General features: G+C 35.9%; 1 non-coding gene across 1 annotated transcript; it reads right to left on the reverse strand.

The window, feature by feature from the left end:
* Positions 1–6,078: 6,078 nt before the first annotated feature.
* Positions 6,079–6,186, reverse strand: LOC112738776 (small nucleolar RNA R71). The gene has a single exon (XR_003169723.1). It is a non-coding gene; the product is annotated as a small nucleolar RNA R71 (small nucleolar RNA).
* Positions 6,187–6,797: the final 611 nt, after the last annotated feature.

Consider the following 6,797-nt stretch of genomic DNA (forward strand, 5'->3'; position numbering starts at 1 on the left):
TCTTTTAAATTTGGTAGTTATATATACGCGAGATTTTATATAGCGCGTGTATTGGACGTATGTGTAGCAGCGCGTTTTTTGGGTTTATTCCTTAATGAACTTGTAAAGCATACAAGCCTTAATGGCTTGTATGCAGAGCTTTTCTGTTATAATAAAGATATTTTTCTAAAAAATAATTTTAGAAGAGAGAATAGTGCTTTCATTACATGAGAATAGTACTTTCTAAAAATAAAAATATTTTTCTAAATTAGTATAATCATGCATTATTCATTAAATGCTAATTGTAATATAATTATAATAAAGATAATTTTCTAAAAATAATTTTAGAAAAAAGAATAGTGCTTTCATTAAATGAGAATAATACTTTCTAAAAATAAAGATATTTTTTTAAATTAGTATAATTATACATTATTACTTAAATACTAATTATAGTATAATTATAATAAAGATATTTTTATAAAATAAATTTAGAAGAGAAAATAGTGCATTCATTTTGGCGGAAAAATAAATTTATGAAGAATCGACACCTCACTTTCATTAATTGGGAAAAAATCTAATTTTAGTATATTAAGTAGATAGTGTAATACACTCCTATCATACTACAATTTACCTGAATTAAAAAACGCAACCAATGATTTCTGCAATTTAAACCACTTAAAGAGACTGTTACTAACGATTCCTATAAGGTTGAATATGTGACAGGATTGACAGTGAGATTGAAAAAGAACGTCTTCGATGGAGAGAAAGATTGAAGGAGAATGTTGCTTTAATCAATGGCCACGATCTGTCCAACGATGATCAACGACATGGAGGCTTTTTACTAAGGTGTGTCATCGTGTGGTTCACATCTCTCCATAGTCGTTCCTGAGATTCACATAAATACTCAATGTAATCTTCAAGATCCCGATTTTTTCATTTTAGTCCTCTAAATAGAGCTCCGAGCATTTAAAGTGGTCCTGAGTATATTTCTGGTGATGAGTCATCACCGGAGCAATGATGTCGCCTCTGTTTGCCACGCTAGAGGGATTCAACGACTATCTGAGCTGGCCAATTTCTAATTTGTATCCACGTTGTCCCTTGATAAACCATTATTTTATGGTTTATCTTGTGTTTAATTGAGTGGTTTCATCAAGTCTTTACCCACTTATTCATATGATTTGCATGATTTTACAATCCCTTCCTAGTTTTGTTCTATGGTTGAAAACTTGCTTCCTAGAGATCTTTAATTTGTATATTTTAATTCTCCTTTGTACCATTTGATGCCGTTAGGGGTGGCAATGGGTAGGGTAGGGTAAGGTTTGGAGCCAACCCTAACCCTACCCGCGAGTTGAGAATTTTATATAAACTCAACCCTACCCTACCCGCGGGTTGAGAATATCTCAACCCTAACCCTACCCGTTCTTAACCCGTGGGTACCCGACCCTACCCGCGGGTTAGTAAAAAATACAACATTATTATATAACTTGATAATAATTTAAAATAGAACTGACTTTTATGTAAAAAAAAAATTAAATTATCAATTAATAATCTTTTTTTAGTGGCTAAGGATTTTTTGCATTTAGTGAGAGATCTTTAGTTCAACATCCACTTGAAACATATTTTTATATAAGTATATAACATATACATATATAGGGTGCGGGTTGGTCGAGTAGGGTTGAAGCTCAACCCGCACCCTACCCGACCCGCACGAAAATCCTACCCGCACCCTATCCTACCCGCTGCGGATCGGGTTGGCAACCCTACCCAACCGGGTGGGGTTGGGTTGGGTACCCACGGATAGGGTACATATTGCCACCCCTAGATGCCGTGATCCGTGTGTTAAGTGTGTCAGGCTTTATAGGGCAAGAATGGTTTAGAGAATGGAGAGGAAGCTTGCAAAAATGGAAGGAACACAAGAAACTAAGGAGATAACCAGCGAGCATCGACGTGCACGCATGGCTCACGCGAGCACGCGATATGAAGAAATTTGCAGAGATGCATGCGCGTGCCTGACGCGTACGCGTGACAAGGAAATTCGCCAAATGACGCGCACGCGTGACTGACGCGTACGCGTCACATGCGCGATTTGCAGAAATAACAGAAAATGATGGGGACAATTTCGGGCCGATATTTGACCCAGTTTTCAGCCCAGAAACACAGACTAGAGCCAAGGATTGTTAATTGATGAGCGGATAATTTATACGCTTTTTGGCATTGTTTTTAGTATATTTTTAGTAGAATCTAGTTACTTTAGGGATGTTTTTAATAGATTTTATATTAAATTCACATTTCTGGACTTTACTATGAGTTTGTGTATTTTTCTATGATTTCAGGTATTTTCTGGCTGAAATTGAGGGACTTGAGCAAAAATCAGATTCAGAGGTTGAAGAAGGACTGCTGATGCTGTTGGATTCTGACCTCCCTGCACTCAAAGTAGATTTTCTGGAGCTACAGAACTCGAAATGATGCGCTTCCAATTGAGTTGGAAAGTAGACATCCAGGGCTTTCTAGCAATATATAATAGTCCATACTGTGGCCAAGAATAGACGACGTAAACTGGCGTTCAACGCCAGCTCTCTGCCCAAATCTGGCGTCCAGCGCCAGAAAAGGATCCAAAACCAGAGTTGAACGCCCAAACTGGCACAAAAACTGCCGTTCAACTCCACAAATGGCCTCTGCACGTGCTACACTTAAGCTCAGCCCAAAAACACACCAAGTGGGCCCCGGAAGTGGATTTATGCATCAATTACTTACTCATGTAAACCCTAGTAGCTAGTTTATTATAAATAGGACCTATTACTATTGTATTAGGCATCCTGGATTGTATTTTAATCCTGTGATCTCGTTTAGGGGGCTGGCCATCTCGGCCATGCCTGGACCTTTCACTTATGTATTTTCATACGGTAGAGTTTCTACACTCCATAGATTAAGGTGTGGAGCTCTGCTGTTCCTCAAAGATTAATGCAAGTACTACTGTTTTCTATTCAACTCATCTTATTTCGCTTCTAAGATATCCATTCGCACCCAAGAACGTGATGAAGGTGATGATTATGTGTGACGCTCATCACCATCTCCCCTATGAACACGTGCCTGACAAACACTTCCGTTCTACATGAAATAAGCTAGAATGAATATCTCTTAGATCTCCTAACCAGAATCTTCGTGGCGTAAGCTAGAATGATGGCGGCATTCAAGAGAATCCGGAAAGTCTAAACCTTGTCTGTGGTATTCCGAGTAGGATTCAATGATTGAATGACTGTGACGAGCTTCAAACTCGCGATTGTTGGGCGTTAGTGACAGACGCAAAAGGAGGGTGAATCCTATTCCAGCATGATCGGGAACCGACAGATGAATAGCCGTGCCGTGACAGGGTGCGTGAGCATATTATTCACTGAGAGGAGGGGATGTAGCCACTGACAACGGTGATGCCCTTGCATAAAGCCAGCCATGGAAAGGAGTAAGACTGATTGGATGAAGATAGCAGGAAAGCAGAGGTTCAGAGGAACGAAAGCATCTCCATTCGCTTATCTGAAATTCCTACCAATGAATTACATAAGTATTTCTATCCCTATTTTATTATTTATTATTCGAAAACACCATTATCACTTTATATCTGCCTGACTGAGATTTACAAGGTGACCATAGCTTGCTTCATACCAACAATCTCCGTGGGATTCGACCCTTACTCACGTAAGGTATTACTTGGACGACCCAGTGCACTTGCTGGTTAGTTGTATCGAAGTTGTGACAATTATGTATTGAGATCGGAGCACCAAGTTGCTCACGTTGCCGGGGATTGTTCGAGCCTGGACATCACAATTTCGTGCACCAAGTTTTTGGCGCCATTGCCGGGGATTGTTTGAGTTTGGACAACTGACGGTTCATCTTGTTGCTCAGATTAGGTAATTTTCTTTTTGTTTTCTTTTCAAAAATGTTTCAAAAATATTTCAAAATTTTCTCACCTGTTTTCGAAAAAAAAATGTTTTCAAAAATATATTTTTCTTCAAAAATTTTAAGAATGAATTCTAGTGTTTCATATAACATGTTTTAGCTTGACTGGCCATGAAGCCATGTCTAATTCCCAGGATTTTGATTGAGGACTATGAATTCATTACTTCCTTTTTCCCAAATGTTTTCAAAAAAATTATACAAAAATCCCAAAAAATTAGAAAATCATAAAAATAAAAAAAAATATTTTTTGTGTTCTTGTTTGAGTCTTGAGTCATGTTATAAGTTTGGTGTCAATTGCATGTGCATCTTTCATTTTTTCGAAAATTTCATGCATTCATGGTGTTCTTCATGATCTTCAAGTTGTTCTTGGTAAGTCTTCTTGTTTGATCTTGATGATTTTTTGTTTTGTGTCTTTTCATGTTTATCATATGCATTCTTGAATTCTTAGTGCGTAAGCATTAAAGAATTCTAAGTTTGGTGTCTTGCATGTTTTCTTTGCATTAAAAATTTTTCAAAAATATGTTCTTGATGTTCATCATGATCTTAATAGCATTCTTGGTGTTCATCTTGACATTCATAGCATTCTTGCATGCATCACATGTTTTGATCTAAAAATTTCATGCATTGCATAATTTTCATGTTTTTCATAAAAATTTCAAAAATCAAAAAAATATCTTTCCCTTTTTTCTCTCCTCAAATTCGAAAATTTGGATTGATTCTTTCAAAAAATTTTTAAAATCAAGTTGTTTCTTATGAGTCAAATCAAATTTTCAAATTGAAAATCTTATCTTTTTCAAAATCTTTTTCAAAAATCAAATCTTTTTCAAAATTCTTAGTTATTTTCGAAAATTCCAAAAATATTTTTCAAAAATATTTTTCTTATTTTTATACCAAATTTTCGAAAATAACATAATCAATTAATGTTTTGATTCAAAAATTTGAAGTTTGTTACTTGCTTATTAAGAAAGATTCAAACTTTAAGTTCTAGAATCATATCTTGTGATTTCTTATGAATCAAGTCATTAATTGAGATTTTAAAAATCAAATCTTTTTCAAAACTAATTTCTATCATATCTTTTCAAAAATATCTTCTCATCTTATCTTTTTCAAAAATTTGATTTTCAAAATATCTTTTCTAACTTCCTAACTTCTTATCTTTTCAAAATTGATTTTCAAAATTTGTTTCAACTAACTAACTAACTTTTTGTTTGTTTCTTAACTTTTTCAAAACTACCTAACTAACTCTCTCTCTCTCTAATTTTCGAAAATATCTTCCCTCTTTTTCAAAAATTTCTTTTTTATTAACTAATTATTTTTATTTTTAAAAAAAAATTTCGAAAAAAATACTAACCTTTTTCAAAAACTATTTTCAAAAATCACTAACTCTTTTTCAAAAATTGTTTTCGAAAATTCACTTCCCCCTCTCATCTTCTTCTATTTGTTTATTGATATACTAACATCTTTCCTTCAACTCTCCAAAAATCTGAACCCCCTCTCTCTCTGAGTTCAGATTTTCTTCGCTTCTTTTCTTCTACTAACACAAGGATCCCTATACTGTGGTATAAAGGATCCATATTATTATTACTATTTTTTCTGTGCCATCTTCTTTGTCATATGAGCAGGAGCAAGGACAAGAACATTCTTGTTAAAGCAGATCCAGAACCTGAAAGGACTCTGAAAAAAAAAATTAAGAGAAGCTAAAATACAACAATCCAGAGATAACCTTTCAGAAATTTTCGAACAGGAAAAGGAGATGGCAGCCGAAAATAATAATAATATAAGGAAGATGCTTGGTGACTTCACTGCACCTAATTCCAATTTACATGGAAGAAGCATCTCCATTCCTGCCATTGGAGCAAACAACTTGAGTTGAAACCTCAATTAGTTTCTCTGATGCAGCAGAACTGCAAGTTTCATGGACTTCCATCTGAAGATCCCTTTCAGTTCTTAACTGAATTCTTGCAGATATGTGATACTGTTAAGACTAATGGAGTAGATCCTGAAGTCTACAGGCTCATGCTTTTCCCTTTTGCTGTAAGAGACAGAGCTAAATTATGGTTGGATTCTCAACCCAAAGACAGCCTGAACTCTTGGGATAAGCTGGTCACGGCTTTCTTAGCCAAGTACATTCCTCCTCAAAAGCTGAGCAAGCTTAGAGCTGATGTTCAAACCTTCAGACAGAAAGAAGGTGAATCCCTCTATGAAGCTTGGGAAAGATACAAACAGTTGACCAAAAAGTGTCCTTCTGACATGCTTTCAGAATGGACCATCCTAGATATATTCTATGATGGTTTATCTGAGCTATCAAAAATGTCACTGGACACTTCTGCAGGTGGATCCATTCACCTAAAGAAAACGCCTGCAGAAGCTCAAGAACTCATTGACATGGTTGCTAATAACCAGTTCATGTACACTTCTGAAAGGAATCCTGTGAGTAATGGGACGCCTATGAAGAAGGGAGTTCTTGAAGTTGATACTCTGAATGCCATATTGGCTCAGAACAAAATATTGACTCAGCAAGTCAATATGATTTCTCAGAGTCTGCATGGAATGCAAGCTGCATCCAACAGTACTCAAGAGGCATCTTCTGAAGAAGAAGCCTATGATCCTGAGAACCCTGCAATAGCAGAGGTAAATTACTTAGGTGAACCTTATGGAAACACCTATAACTCAACATGGAGAAATCATCCAAATTTCTCATGGAAGGATCAAAAGCCCCAACAAGGCTTTAATAATGGTGGAAGAAACAGGTTTAGCAATAGCAAGCCTTTTCCATCATCAACTCAGCAACAGACAGAGAACTCTGAACAAAATGCTTCTAATTTAGCAAATCTAGTCTCTGATCTACCTAAGGCCACTGTAAGTTT

The sequence above is a fragment of the Arachis hypogaea genome, chromosome 13 (genome assembly GCF_003086295.3).
Source record: "Arachis hypogaea cultivar Tifrunner chromosome 13, arahy.Tifrunner.gnm2.J5K5, whole genome shotgun sequence".
Taxonomy (NCBI): domain Eukaryota; kingdom Viridiplantae; phylum Streptophyta; class Magnoliopsida; order Fabales; family Fabaceae; genus Arachis; species Arachis hypogaea.